This window comes from Ursus americanus, chromosome 12, assembly GCF_024610735.1.
Source record: "Ursus americanus isolate L20-20 chromosome 12, mUrsAme1.1.p, whole genome shotgun sequence".
NCBI classification, from domain to species: domain Eukaryota; kingdom Metazoa; phylum Chordata; class Mammalia; order Carnivora; family Ursidae; genus Ursus; species Ursus americanus.
In genome coordinates this window covers 14,407,073-14,418,704 of record NC_142138.1, presented here as the reverse complement: position 1 = coordinate 14,418,704, position 11,632 = coordinate 14,407,073, and the positions used below count along the sequence as shown (strand labels likewise).

The window sequence follows — 11,632 nt, the reverse complement described above, 5'->3', positions numbered from 1 at the left end:
AAAAAGCAAGGAAATTCCGACACTTGCTACAACATGGACAAAATTGGAGGACATTGCACCAAGTGAAATAAGCCAGTCACTAAAAGACAAATACTGTATGATTCCACTCAGATCAGATACTTCGAGTAGTGACATTCATAGACATAGGAAGTAGAGTGGTGGTTGCTAAGGGGCTGAGGAGAGGGAGGGATGGGAAATTATTTTTTAACAGGTATGGAGTTTTAGTTTATAAGATGAAAAGAATTCGAAGATGGATTGTGGTGATGGTTGCCCAGGAAATGTGAATGTGCTTAATGCTACTGAACTGTATGCTTAAAAATTGTTACAGTAGCGGGCGCCTGTGTGCCTCAGTCAGTTAAGCGTCTGCCTTCTGCTCAAGTCATGGTCTCAGGCTCCTGGGATGGAGCCCTGTGTGGGGCTCCCTGCTCAGCGGGGAGTCTACTTCTCCCTCTGCCTCTGCCACTCCCCGTGCTTGTGCTCTCTCTCCCTCTCTCTGTCAAATAAATAAAATCTTTTTTAAAAAGTTGTTACAGTGGCTTTATAGACTGAACTGTGTTCTTCCAAAATTCCTATATTACAGTTACAGCCCTATCCCCTGCTGCGATTGTATTTAGAAATAGGGACTTCAAGGAGGTAATTAAGATTAAATGAGATTCTAAGTGGGACTCTAATCCAGTAGAACTGTTGTCCTTATAAAAAGAGGAAGAGACACCAAAGATCTCTCTCCATGCTTGCAAAAAGGAAAGGCCATTAGAGGACACAGCAAAAACGAAGATCTCACTGAAAACTGACCATACTGGCAACTTGACCTTGAACTTCTGGCCTCCAGAACTGTGAGACAATAAATTCCTGTTGTTTAAGCCACCCACTCTGTGGTGCTTTGTTATGGTGGCCTGAGCTGACTAATATAGGTGATACATTTTATGTTATGTGGGGTTTTTTTTTACCACAATTAAAAATAGTTTGACTCAGTTTTCTATTGTCTATGACCCAAAGATTCCTCACTAATATGGCAACTGACTTAAATTTTATCAGTCAGGTAAAATTCCTATGTGGTGTGTTGTGTTAATTGGCACAATATTTCCAGATTTTTCCGGTGAGGTTTTGTTCCTTTTCGTAGTTGGGTGCCCCAGGCGGTCGCTGCGCTGGCTGTCCTCTCCATCTGGATCTAAATTTCTTGAGGAGAAAAGTGACACCAGGCTGCTCCAGAAACAGCCCCAGTAGCTTTTTTTGTTAAAATCCTGGGTGTTATGCCTCAAATTCATGATTCCTGTTCCCAGAGAAGCCTTCCCAGGAAGACATAGCCTAAGGCAGCCTTGAAAAATAAGTGCTCCTTCTCCTCAGAGCCTTCGGATTCCATTTCCAGATGTTCATATTTGGAAATCTTCCCTTATCTGTGTCTTTAAGTGCCAGCACTCAGGAAGGGCCCAGCCCCACTGACAGCCTGGAGGCTTTCTGCTAAAGGGATTTCACGGCATCAGGACTAACACCCCAGCCTATTAGACTGCAGAAATCCTTTCTAGGCAAGTTGGGGCTTATTTGTAACTTATCTGAGAAAATCATCACAGAGTATATTTGTAGCCAGGGATCCTTGAGCGAGAAGGTAACAGATGAAATAACTTATTACTTCTCTTCCTTCCCATCCTTCTTGGAAGAATGAAAGACTCCACTAAACCTACTCATCAGAGCTTTTGCTCCAGATGTTTCCCCAGAGCCTCTGACACTGCTAACATTTGCACACCTGTCTGAGGCGGGTGTGCATTGGCAGTGACAAAAAACAGTTCCACTTACTGAGCATATACTGTGCACCAGACACCATTCGATGTGGGGTCATCTTAGCATGCCTTACAGGAACACTGTGAAATAAGTCTTACCAACCTCACTTTACAGACGAAGAAACAGAGGCTCAGAACGTGCAAGTAACTCACTCGGACTTACCTTGTCAGTTGCCAGAGTCAGGACTTGAACCCAGATCTATTTGCCTCCAAAAATACTTACTGTTCCCTCTAGAAAACACTGTCCCAATTCGGAATTTTAACTTCTAGAGAATTAACTGACGTGGATATTCCTACACCTTCATGAATTTGGTTGGCCCGTTCGCTCCTTGAACGTTGGTCGTCATGATGGTTGTGATGGGACAGCCTCTATTTCCTGAACACCTAACATGGACCAGCCACCAGATACTTTTCCTAAATTATCCCTAATCCTTATACTTCTTGGCAAGTAGGTATTATTTTCCTCGTTCTGCAGATAATGACTCTGAGGCTCAGAGAAGGTGAAGGATTTCCTCTAGGTCACACAGCCAATAAGGAACAGAATGAACTCCAGCCAAGTCCTCCACATTCCATAGCACTGGCCCTCTGTACTAGGTAGGACATGCTGCTCCTTACCAAGAATCCATTCCATTCAAAGGACAATGGAGTTCTCCCAGGAGGTACAGAGAAAAGCACCTAACATTTTTGATAGTCCTTTACAAAGCGATTTCACCGTCACCTGGCTATCTATCACGAGCACTTAGGAATTTAACTTAAGAAAATAAATCATAAAATAAATAAATCATGGCTTAAAAAAATAAATTAAAAACAAAAATCATGGTGGGAAAGAGAGGCAAATAGATGGATCATGGAGTGTTTTGGGGGCAGCAAAACTACTTTGTGTGATATTATAACGTTGGATATATGTCATGCATTTGTCCAGACTCATAGAATGCACAGCACCAAGAGAGAACCCTGGTGTAAACCATGGATTTGGAGAGACAATGATGTGTCTGTATATCTCCATCGGGTGTAACAGATGTACCAGTCTGATGCAGGATGTGGATAATGAACGGATATGCATGTCTTGGCGGGGCAGAATGTGTATGTGGGAATGTGGGAAATCTCCGTACCTTTTTCTCAATTTAAATCTGAAACTACCCTTAAAAAAAGTCATAAGAAAGACAGACAGGCATGGACCCTATCTTAAAAGAATCTAATCACTGGTCTACTACCAAATTTATGTAAGTAGAAAAGTGAGATTAGAAAGCAGGATATAGGATGAGAGTATGTATACTTTAGGACCAAGAGGTTTTTTTTTTTTTTGTCTGTTTGTATTGTTGGATTTTAGGGTAATATCCATAATATTCTAGACCTAGATTTACTGAGTCAAAGGATAAGAATATTTTTATGGGGTGTGTGTGTTACGAACTGAACTATGTCTCCCTAAAATTCATATGTCAAAGCCCTAACCTTCTTCAATGTGGTGGTATTTGGAGATGGGGCTTTTAAAGAGGTAGTAAGGAAGGTTAAATGAGGCAATAGGGTGGACCCCTAATCCAGTAAGACTGGTAAGACTTATAAGAAGAGGAAGAGACAGAAGAGAAGAGGGTGCACAGAGGAAGGATGATGTGAAAGAGGCAGAGAGAAGGTAGCCAGCCTCAGGGGAAACTCACCCTACTGGCACCTTGATCTTGGACTTCCAGCCTCCGGAACTGCGAAAAAATACATTTTTGTTGTGTAAGCCACCTAATCTGTTGAACTTTGTCATGACAGTCCTAGCAAACTAATGCAGTTTATAGAGGTTTGTTGGTTTGTCTGTTTTCCTCTAAACTGTTTTCCATAAATCTGGGCCAATTCATATTCTCTCAGGAGAACCTAAGGAATTCCATTGATCTCCCTATAACCTCACAACTTGTTAACTCTAAGGCTTTTAAAATCATTGTCAAACTGAAAAATGTGTTGTTTTAATTTGTATTATTCCCCTCCCACTGAGGGGAAAATGTTTTCATCATAGTTGAATTGGCTGCTTTTATTTCTTCTCTCAAGTCTGTTCATTTTTATATCGGAGACTGGCTTTTTCTTATTTATTTGTAGAATATCTTTATATATCAAAGATAGACTTTAGATCTTAAAAATGTAATCAAAGATGCCTTTATCTTTCAAATATATTATAGATTCTTTCAGCAGGTTATTCTAGTTAGCCCTTGAGCAATGAGTTTAAACTGTACTGGTCCATTTATTTACCTGTGGATTTTTTTACAGTACTATAATTGTATTTTCTCTTCCATATGGTTTTCTTAATAATGTTTTCTTTTCTCTCGTTTACTTTTTGTAAGAATACAGTATATAATACATGTAACATATCAAATATGTGTTAATTGACTATGTTATGGGAAAGGCTTCCGATCAATAGTAGGCTATGAGTAGTGAAGTTGTTGGAGAGTCAAAGTTATTCACAGATTTGCAACTATACAGGGTTGAAGTTGCACTGAGTTGTTTAAGGGTCAACTGTATTTGACTTTTGATTTAGTTTAAATTATGACTTAGCAAATCTAGTAATTTCCTCTTGTCTGGTTTGTCTTTCTGGAACAAACAGTACCTTCCAATGTCTTGCCTGCCTCAACACTATAGAAATATAGAAATATTCGCATGTATTTTTATCTAGTTCTTTTTGTTCTGGAATCTATTTAGGGATGACATTAGTGATCTCCCTTCAGTCAATGATGAACCGGTTGTCTCAATATTTTTATTTAATAATACAGCCTTTTCTCCAGTTTTAATATGCCCTCTCAAATATGTGCTAAATGTTACAATATGCTTGGATCTATTTTTGGCCTTTCGATTCTGTTCCATTGGTCTATTTTGCTTAAATTACATGTGAGCTATTGTTTTTCCTCCTGTACAATATGTATTGGTTCCAAATGCTACATAAATAATAAAATGAGCCCCCAGATTTCTGTATTTGCAAAGATTCAAATGATTTTATTTGCTCTGTGTCTCTTTCCCTAATGCAAGCAGATAAGGAGAGCTCTCACGTTTGCCTTGATGTACTCTAATGATGATAAGACTTTAACCTTCTTTGTATTCAGGATTATAATTCTCTGGTATTTACTGGAATGTCATTAATTATTTTAATCACTATAAACTCATTTGATAGTAATGTGAATGTCCTAAGAATTTAGATAGCACTTCTATTTTAATTCACCAATAATTAACTTTACCATTATTTTATAGTGTTATCAGTACTGGGAATAGAACCTTGCAGATGAACTTTAAGGAAACATCATTCCTTTGTGGGGAGGGCCATGGGGAGCAGCAGCGTAACAGAATACAGGTGTTCTTTAGTGGTCTTAATGCAGCTGTGGGAAGCATTTTCATTTTTAAGTTGATGCTGCCCACAGATGGAGAAATAAAATGACCTGAATACTTCCTATGTGTGTGACCAATCTTCCTTCTTCCCCCAGTAAATCATTCAGCAACAAAAGCCCTTAATAGAATTTGGTAAACATTTAATGCAAATCCGTGCAGAGAGAGCTGGAGAGAAACTTTAGAATGTGGGAGAGCAGAACAAGAGTGGGCCCACAAGCCACGGGCAGAGTGAAGAGGGGAATAGCTGCTGATATTGCTGAGGCCCAAGGGCCAAGAACTCCCAGTTGGGGAATGGAATGGTACCTAAAAGTAACTTTGCACAACCATGAGCCAACTCTTGCTATGTCTGATGTACGAATTCACAATTCAGGTGTCGGCCCTTAATATTTATTACCTGGGAATTTGGGGCAAGTCTCTTGTGTGCTCTAAGCCCCAGTTTACCTCAACCATGATATGGAAATGATCATGTATCTCTTGGATAACCAAAGAATTAGAGTAAATATTGTATTGTATTGTATGTTTTAGAGTGAATATTTTAAACTAACCAGCAGAGTGGCTGAAACAAAGTAAACTCTTTACAATCATATCTTCATCACTGAGATTACTATCATGCTGTGGTAAGGGACTCATGCTAGAATGGAGGAGGAGGGAGAATTAAGTGGTAAAGATTAGGCTTCGAGTCTCAACTCTGCCCTTCATTAGCTGTGTGACCTGGAAAAAAAAAATTATACAGTCTTTCTGCACTAGTCTCCTGATATGGAAAATGGAGACTGGTAATCCCACAGCAATCTGTGTCTCAAAGTTTTTGTGAGAATAAATTACCTAATGGTTGGGAAAGAGCTTTGAAAACCCTGTAGATATTATTTGCCTTTCAAATGTGAGGTGTTATTATCCCTTAGAGACCTCTTAGCAAACCCTGAAGCCCTGTAGATGTTGCTAGCCCTGACTCTGAAATTATCTGATAGAAGAATTCTCATGGTCCCAGCAAAGGACAAGGAATAGCTGGGGGAAGTTAATGTGAGTAAGATCTTAACTCATTTGGGAAGAACTTTCTAACAATTTGGGATGCATGATAGAAGTCATTTGGGAAAATTTTTCAAATAGCCTGAGCTACCTCGTGAGATACTGAGTTCTCCCCATCATTGTCATGGTCTCGTAGAAAAAGGAGAGATGGGGGCGCCTGGGTGGCACAGCGGTTAAAGCGTCTGCCTTCGGCTCAGGGCGTGATCCCGGCGTTCCGGGATCGAGCCCCACATCAGGCTCCTCATCTATGAGCCTGCTTCTTCCTCTCCCACTCCCCCTGCTTGTGTTCCCTCTCTCGCTGGCTGTCTCTATCTCTGTCAAATAAATAAATAAAATCTTTAAAAAAAAAAAAAAAAAAGAAAAAGAGATGGCCATCTGTCAGGGATGCCATAGAGTGGATGTTGGCATTGGCGAGGAATGAATTCACTTAACAAGCATTTAATATTTTGTCCCCTGAGCTCCCCACAGGCCAGACTCTGGTTGACATCCAAGATGAAAAAGATTTGATCTCAGAATCTGTTAGGATCCTTGGTGGTAAGCAACAGAGAGAAATAGTTCTTAACACACACACACACACACACACACACACACACACACACACACACGGAGAGTATCATGGAGATTGCAGAGTTGAGGAAGAATTGAACATTCAGAGTGGGGGAGAAACAAGGACAGGTGGGTGGATCACAGAAATAGGAACAAATAGATTCTGCTGAAAGAATGATTTGGTTCAAACTGTTTTAATATTCTGTCACAACATGTCACTTCCCTTAAGATTCACATTTCCTGGAGAAACAATCTGTTCTAATTGTACTTGCCTACCAGAGGGGTGTGTGATGGAAATCTTTATCAGCCATTTCATTAGGACAGCATGGAATGGGGTGCTGGCAGAGTTCTATCCAGGAGAAGTCAGTACTGTGACCAATACAATGGGTCGGGGTTCCTGGAAGAGAGACGTGTGTGACATTCCTGGCCTTGAGAGTCACAGGACGGTGGGGGACAGACTAATACACAGCAGCTGTGCACAGCAGCAGGGCCACAGTGGAGGGCACTAACTCACCCAGACCTGGGGCTTCGGGAGGGACAGGGGTGAACCTGAATTGCATTTTCAGAGAAGAGGAGGAGGTAGTTAGATGAAGGCCCTGGTGGGAAGAGGAGAGGGTCTAAGTCTCATTCAGATTCTAGGATCCTCGATTCTGAGCACCGAGCCCCTGGAACTCAGTGACCCCTCTGTGCTTTGTGGTTCATGTCATGTCCTTGCTTTTGCTTTGTTGCCCCAACTAGATCATAAGCTCCCTAAAGGCAGAGGCCTATCTTACACCCTTGGGGTCAGTCTTCCTGATGTTAAGATGTATGGTTTTGGGGCTGAACTCATATCATTGCAGAGCCCTGGAATTAATCCCACCCTCCTCATTGCACAGTTGAGAATGTAGGAGTCCAGATGGCCCAAGTAACCTGCCCAACGCCCCACAGCTTGTTCACAAACGTAAGTGGAGGGACATGCTGAAAAGCTCTTAGAAGGTTTCACGACCCTTTTCTGCTCATTTTAAAATAAGTGTTAGTTGTACATACTTGACTGGATTATAGAATTACCTGTACCATATTATATATTCATGTAATCATCATACTTTTATCAGGTTGTAAAAGGTAATATTCCCTGACTGTGCTTAGCACGGTGCTGGATGTGGAGGGCAGGGAAAGATGTTGATTATAGAGTCCCAGAACTGTACAAGTAGAATGGATCTTAGAAGATTAAATGCCTAAAGGGGCTAGAAAGAGAACACAGATGTATGAATTGGATGCCTTCAAGGTCCACAGCAAAAGGGAGTGACCCAGCTTGTGAAGAACCAGGCAGTATGTGTGATATTTGAGGGAAGAACACTCCAGTCAACTCAAGGTGATTATTGTGCTGTGAACGAGTTCCGTGTTGCCAGCGCCTCTTAAGTTTTGAAGAGAAGGTACAAATCTAGATTTGGATGTAGAATCTTGTAATTTGTTTAATGTTGGTGAAAAGCTAAAAATGATTTTAAATAGAGTCCAATGACACAATGTTTAAAATTCTCCTGATTTCTGTTGTCTCTGGTTTAGAGGTTCTTCTTACTTGTCTGCCACTAAGCACGAGTCCTAATGCAGGAGGATTTGATGCAGAAGAATTCTTTCCAGCCAGGAAAAAGAAAACAGAAACTTGGGCCTTTTGTCCTGGGAGAGTGTAGAAAGGAGGAAGTGGAGGAAATCATATAGGAGGATTCTTATTTTTTTTAAGATTTGTATTTATTTATTTGAGAAAGAGTGAGAGAGAGAGCACAAGCAGGGGGAGCAGCAGAGGGAGCAGGAGAAGCAGGCGCCCCACTGACCAGGGAGCCCAACATGGGGCTCAATCCCAGGATCCCACGACCACGACCTGAGCCAAAGGCAGACATCCAACGGACTGAGCCACCCATGCGCCCCAAGGAGGAGTCTTACTAATCCCTCATCTCTACCTCTTGCTGTGTAGCCATACCTTGACAAGGGGTGGGAGAACTAGTAATGGAGATATCTAGGCAGGTATTAGGGGACCAGGAACACAAGAGGCCAGAGCCCACTCTTCTGGGCATTGCCTGGGAGAGACTACAAGGCTCTAAAGAAGGTTCTGCATTTAGCTTAACACCATGTCCCATAGGAGAGCATATTACAAATGTGCATAGAGGCATCCACAATAATAGGTCTGAATAATATTCCTGCTTCCCAGTGCCTGTCCATACTCTGGATATCCCGGGGAGGGGATGTAGAGCTGCCCAGCATAGGCAGCTGGAAGACACCTGCTATCAGAAATCACAAAATCTAAGGACCGTGTCTAAGACCAAAGATTTCAGCTATAGAAGCAAAATGATATTCGAAAGAACCAGAGGACCTGCTGCATCCTAGCAGACACTATACAGGATCTAGGGGCACAGCTAACCCTGCAGTTCTGCAACAGATCTAGAGAAAAACAAGAGTGTTTTTTCACCCTTGACCATGAACATTTACAGAGAAGAGCCAAGATGTCCAAGAGACTCTTCATTCCAGAAGAGATGGAAATAGGCTTAACTGATAAGATTCAGTTTTTGACCACTATCCCACAGGGCTAGAGACTCATAAGGGCAGTAAGAGAGAAGGGCTGTAACTGACCCATGGGTTGTTTGCCAACATGAATCTAGTCCAATCCCATAATTTAATACAAGAAGAAACTAAGGCCCAGAAGGGGAAAGTGTGTCAGGTCATGGAATGAGTTTGTGTTTGTATCCTTAGAATTTTAGCTGTTGGTAACTAATGACTTAGGTAAAAGTAGTCGAAAACATTAGTGTTTATTACGTCACTAAACTAGAATTGTAGGGTAGGCAGTTCCAAGGTCTGTTCAATCAACAGTTTAATAATTTGAGGATGCTGAATATACTTTTTCAATCCTCTTGGTTTTCCCCCTCATGGTCCCAAGGAGGCTGCCCGGCTTCAGATATCACATCCTCATACACCAGCATACAGAGGCAGGAAAGTAAAGAGATTTTCATCAGAAAGGAGCATCTTTTCTTGAGGTCTCCCTTTTATTTCATGGGTAGGATTGGGTCGTAAGCTCACTGCTAAACCAGTCACCTGCAAAAGGAAATAAGACTACCGTGGCTGGTTTTGACCAATCACGATTCACCCTCTGAGGCTGAGCCCACCTTACCTGAGCAAATTGCCACCAGTTATTTAAACAGAGTCAAAGACTTGTCAGTAAAGAAGGCAGGGGTTTAGCATAGTCATTGATGTGGCATGTTGCCCTGTGATGAAGCCAGATGCAGTGTCCTGGTCTCCTGCCCCTGCCAGACTCCCACACCCAGTGCCCACAAGGAGGAGGCCCCTGACTGCAGAACTGAAATTTCTGGGTGCTCAGGAATTTAGCAAAAGTGGCAGAAGTTATTTTAATAGTCTTCCTAAATGAGTCGTTTGTCCTATTTTCAAATAAAAGGCAATAAATTAAAGGAAAACATTTCTATTTTCTTGGTAATGTGCCTATTATGTATCATGATTTCCATTAATTTGATCGAATATAATTGAATTAATATACATATATAATATATAATGTGCTATATTAAATATTACAAATATTTAATATAAATTTAATATGTATCAGTTTCTTTCAAGTCTTACCACAGTTCTCTGAGGTTAGTGACACCATTCTTACCTTCCAGATTATGAAACTGAGAACTAGAAAGGTTTAGTATTTTGCCCACATTCACTTAACTCAAAAGTAGTCACCCCTGTATTCAGGGGGATGCAGTTACCACACTTGATCTTAGCCAAAAGGCCGAGAAGCGATAGGGGGGGATGTAGTTACCAGACTGAAGCGAAGCTCTGACCAAGAGAGTTCCCATTGTATTCAAATCTTTTACAGATTTGGGGCACCCAAATATCCAGCACAACCCACTCCTTTGAAGCTCATAGTGTAGAAAAAAAAAAAAAAACATATTTAGGTCGTTCATTTTATTTTTTGTTCCCCCAGAGTTTTCTCTGAACTGTTACACTAAAAATATGTCATTCTATTAACGTCTTTTTTATTCCCTTTCCCAAACCTCCAAAGCTTTAAAAGGTTTTACCTTTGCCAAGTACAGAAATTGCCTTGATTTCTTAAAGTGACAAAAATATGCCTGGGTGTTGGACAAGGCATCCCAGCAGCCTCACGGGTAAAGCCATCGGGCATCTCTGCACAGGAGGCCCAGGGATGGCCTGCAGGCTGGTAGACATCTCTCTTGCTTTGGCTCAGAATCTCTTCTTCAGTCATAACCCTCTGTGGCAGGGTTAGGAAATGGAAGGCACCCTGCTCTGACCTCAGTCAGGAAGTCCTGCGTTCTAATGCCAGCTCCTGGGGTGTTGGCTGAGGCACTGTATCTTCAGGTCTCTGAACCTAAATGAACCTGTTTGTACAGTGGGCAGGAGATCTGCATCATGGGATTGTTATGCAGATGAGCTGAGCGGGTTCTAGGCACCAGAGCCATGCTTGGCATGTAGCTGAGGGGCAGTGGCTGGTAGCCGTGCTTATTATCATTGGTCCAGGCTCCATGGCTATCTCCCTACATGGTCCGAGCATATTCTCAAGCCACTGCCCTTCCCTGCTAGACAAGCAAGATCAGACAGAGGTCAAAGGAGGAGAGAGGACTTGACCCCCCCCTGTCAAGTAAAGACTGAGTAGGAAGCCCAAGAGGGGAAAGGATCGTAGCTTCAAGTGTTGGAAGGGTTGGCACTGTAAGGAAGAAGGGTAAGTCATAGCTTATGTGGCCCCAAAGGAGAATTAAGGCCAAGGAGCAGAAGCTACAGGAAGACGAGTGTTAGATGAGTATGAGGAAAAAGGTTCTCACGGTCGGCGGGCTGGGATGGATGGGGCTGCTAGATGAGGCAGGGAGCTCTGGCTCCCTGGAGATACACAGAGATGGCATGACCACTTGTGATATAGTTTTTTTGTGTGTTATACTGTCTTCACCCAGATTTTT

At 41.9% G+C, this 11,632-nt stretch overlaps 1 pseudogene; it reads right to left on the bottom strand.

Moving 5' to 3' along the window:
• Positions 1-10,356: 10,356 nt before the first annotated feature.
• Positions 10,357-10,464, bottom strand: LOC123795430 (U2 spliceosomal RNA; annotated as a pseudogene).
• Positions 10,465-11,632: the final 1,168 nt, after the last annotated feature.